Source organism: Camelina sativa, chromosome 11 (genome assembly GCF_000633955.1).
Source record: "Camelina sativa cultivar DH55 chromosome 11, Cs, whole genome shotgun sequence".
NCBI classification, from domain to species: Eukaryota; Viridiplantae; Streptophyta; class Magnoliopsida; order Brassicales; family Brassicaceae; genus Camelina; species Camelina sativa.
In genome coordinates this window covers 47,397,412-47,401,470 of record NC_025695.1, presented here as the reverse complement: position 1 = coordinate 47,401,470, position 4,059 = coordinate 47,397,412, and the positions used below count along the sequence as shown (strand labels likewise).

The following is a 4,059-nucleotide window of genomic DNA, read 5'->3' as shown; positions in this document are numbered from 1 at the left end:
TACAGCCACGGCCGAGGCTTGTGGTCTAGTGCTGCAAGCAGCGAGTATGTCGGCTGCTGATGGAGAAGTCGTCGAAGAGTCTAACATGCTTCCTCCTGATGACTCAGCTTCCTAACATGACAATGTGCACAGAACCATATATCAAAATGTGAAATTTCTCTCTATATATATATGTATATATAATCGAAGTTGTATGATAATGCACGACAAAAACGAAGGTTCAAGATGAGTAAGATCTAAAATGTATCGATCCTGACATTTGCTTTTGCATTTGTACTTACATGTGACAAAACAAATTCATTAATAAAACGACAATAATTCACATATTTAAAATAGGCCAAATATTTTCAAATTTTAATTAAGTACGTATAGAACACAAACAGATCTTACATAGTATTTGTTAGTTTTATATTTATAGATAACAAAAGAATTTAGCTTGAAATGGTAGAAGTCATATATTTCTTCATTTGGAAAAGAAACAATATACAAAAACAATGGAGGTCTGAGGGAAAGTACCTGAAGCCAATCAGAATCCATGCAGAGTTGAAGAGAAGTGAGACCCATTTTTGTGTTTTGTTTGCTTGTTTAGTTTGGGGGAGAGTGAGAATTTTAAGAGAAGTTGTTGAACAAAATCAAGAGAGAGAGAAGAGAAATGAGATGAGAAGGCAAGGAAGAGTTCGGGGGTTGGGATGTGAATAAGAAGGAAGCGAGAAGAGGACCCTTCTTTTCCTCGGGATTGCTGTCTCCACTCAAAGCTACTTCTCCTACTTGGTTACTATTAGTTCACACTGATATGTTTTTTTCTTCTTTTTTTCCAAGTTTAATACTGTAGTATTTTATATATTACTATAAATCATTTCAAATTAATAAAACGTTATTTCGAAGAAAAATGCTTAATGTAAGCATTTTGAAATGTCTCTATAAGTTAATAAGTGTATATATACGGATGTGGCGGAGAAGGAGGAAAAAGAAAGCGTCGGTGGTTCCAAAATCTTCGGACCCACATTCTTAGGGTGGGTCTACGTCAACTTGACCAAATCGTCTTTATCAAATCCAACGGTTACGACTAAAGCCATGGGACCTAAACGAACAAGGTGAGCCGTCGGATGGGTTCAGAAATAGCCATTCATCAAACCGTTCCACGATGAACCTAAACCGTTGATATAGCCACCACCGTCAGATTTTCCTACGCCTCCGTTACCACCATTGGAGTAGCATTGATCTTGCTGCCAATCAAGCGATAACACAACTTCGGATTTGGCTTCACATCCGTTATTGTAGTTACCCTTTGATGATCTTCTTGACGATTATAATGTTAGATGGTCATAACTAGATAGCATAAGTCTTTGGCATGCCGAGATATCCATGAGACCACCTCCATTTCCATTGCTTCCCGGAGAAATCCCATTAAATCCACCATTGTTGTTATTAAGATCTAACCCGTGATTCAGACCCATGTGATGTGATGATTATTGTGATGATGATGATCTCCGTTACTTCCATGATCAAACATGACCAGGTCGTTGTCATTATTCACTCCCATAAGATCATACTTAATTACTGTCCAGGAAATCAGTAGGTCTAGGGCTCTGCGAAAGTAAACCCCCCATACTTGCTCTCCAAGAAACCAACGTTACTGTGCTCCGGAGTTGAGTAAGACCCCATCATCCCACCAAAATGTGAAAATCCNCGCAACGAGGACACTTTTGAGGATGGTCGTGAGGTGGACGCAACCTCCTTCCGCCATCCATCAGAGCCGCGGCAGCTACAGCCACAGCCGAGGCTTGTGGTCTAGTGCTGCAAGCAGCGAGTATGTCGGCTGCTGATGGAGAAGTCGTCGAAGAGTCTAACATGCTTCCTCCTGATGACTCAGCTTCCTAACATGACAATGTGCACAGAACCATATATCAAAATGTGAAATTTCTCTCTATATATATATGTATATATAATCGAAGTTGTATGATAATGCACGACAAAAACGAAGGTTCAAGATGAGTAAGATCTAAAATGTATCGATCCTGACATTTGCTTTTGCATTTGTACTTACATGTGACAAAACAAATTCATTAATAAAACGACAATAATTCACATATTTAAAATAGGCCAAATATTTTCAAATTTTAATTAAGTACGTATAGAACACAAACAGATCTTACATAGTATTTGTTAGTTTTATATTTATAGATAACAAAAGAATTTAGCTTGAAATGGTAGAAGTCATATATTTCTTCATTTGGAAAAGAAACAATATACAAAAACAATGGAGGTCTGAGGGAAAGTACCTGAAGCCAATCAGAATCCATGCAGAGTTGAAGAGAAGTGAGACCCATTTTTGTGTTTTGTTTGCTTGTTTAGTTTGGGGGAGAGTGAGAATTTTAAGAGAAGTTGTTGAACAAAATCAAGAGAGAGAGAAGAGAAATGAGATGAGAAGGCAAGGAAGAGTTCGGGGGTTGGGATGTGAATAAGAAGGAAGCGAGAAGAGGACCCTTCTTTTCCTCGGGATTGCTGTCTCCACTCAAAGCTACTTCTCCTACTTGGTTACTATTAGTTCACACTGATATGTTTTTTTCTTCTTTTTTTCCAAGTTTAATACTGTAGTATTTTATATATTACTATAAATCATTTCAAATTAATAAAACGTTATTTCGAAGAAAAATGCTTAATGTAAGCATTTTGAAATGTCTCTATAAGTTAATAAGTGTATATATACGGATGTGGCGGAGAAGGAGGAAAAAGAAAGCGTCGGTGGTTCCAAAATCTTCGGACCCACATTCTTAGGGTGGGTCTACGTCAACTTGACCAAATCGTCTTTATCAAATCCAACGGTTACGACTAAAGCCATGGGACCTAAACGAACAAGGTGAGCCGTCGGATGGGTTCAGAAATAGCCATTCATCAAACCGTTCCACGATGAACCTAAACCGTTGATATAGCCACCACCGTCAGATTTTCCTACGCCTCCGTTACCACCATTGGAGTAGCATTGATCTTGCTGCCAATCAAGCGATAACACAACTTCGGATTTGGCTTCACATCCGTTATTGTAGTTACCCTTTGATGATCTTCTTGACGATTATAATGTTAGATGGTCATAACTAGATAGCATAAGTCTTTGGCATGCCGAGATATCCATGAGACCACCTCCATTTCCATTGCTTCCCGGAGAAATCCCATTAAATCCACCATTGTTGTTATTAAGATCTAACCCGTGATTCAGACCCATGTGATGTGATGATTATTGTGATGATGATGATCTCCGTTACTTCCATGATCAAACATGACCAGGTCGTTGTCATTATTCACTCCCATAAGATCATACTTAATTACTGTCCAGGAAATCAGTAGGTCTAGGGCTCTGCGAAAGTAAACCCCCCATACTTGCTCTCCAAGAAACCAACGTTACTGTGCTCCGGAGTTGAGTAAGACCCCATCATCCCACCAAAATGTGAAAATCCTAGAGGTGAGTTTTGGTAATTTTGATGAGAATGTGCTAATTAGATCAGTGGTATTAGTGGTAACGATGTTGGATGGCTTTTTGCCGGAAGAAGTGGAGGAGGAGGATTTAGAGGAACCTGGTTTCTTGTTTTTCCGGCATCCATCCCCAACTGGAATATTCCTTAGAGTGCCGCCAAATTTCAAATTTTAATGAAGTACGTATAAAACACAAACAGATCTTCATAATATTTTGTCATTTTTGTGTTTATAGTTAACAAAATAATTTAGCTTGAATTGGTTGAAGTCCTATATATCTTCATTTGGAAAGGAGACAATATACAAAAACATTTTGAAGAGAAGTGAGACCCATTTTGTGTTTTGTTTGCTTGTTTAGTTTGGGGGAGAGTGAGAATTTTAAGAGAAGTTGTTGAACAAAATCAAGAGAGAGAGGGAGAGGGAGGAGAAGAGAAATGAGATGAAAAGGCAAGGAAGAGTTTGGGGGTTGGGATGTGTTTAAGAAGGAAGCGACAAGAGGACCCTTCTTCTCCTCGGGATTGCTGTCTCCACTCAAAGCTACTTCTACTACTTAAGTTACTATTAGTTCACACTTATATGTTTTTTTTC

The 4,059-nt window shown here is 38.5% G+C and overlaps 1 protein-coding gene and 1 pseudogene across 1 annotated transcript in view; both read right to left on the bottom strand.

Moving 5' to 3' along the window:
- The window catches only part of LOC104726955, a 3,398-nt pseudogene extending 2,792 nt beyond the window's left edge, over nt 1–606 (bottom strand).
- LOC104726948 overlaps nt 1–4,059 on the bottom strand; it is a 55,900-nt gene that overhangs the window by 40,898 nt on the left and 10,943 nt on the right. The window lies entirely within an intron of this gene.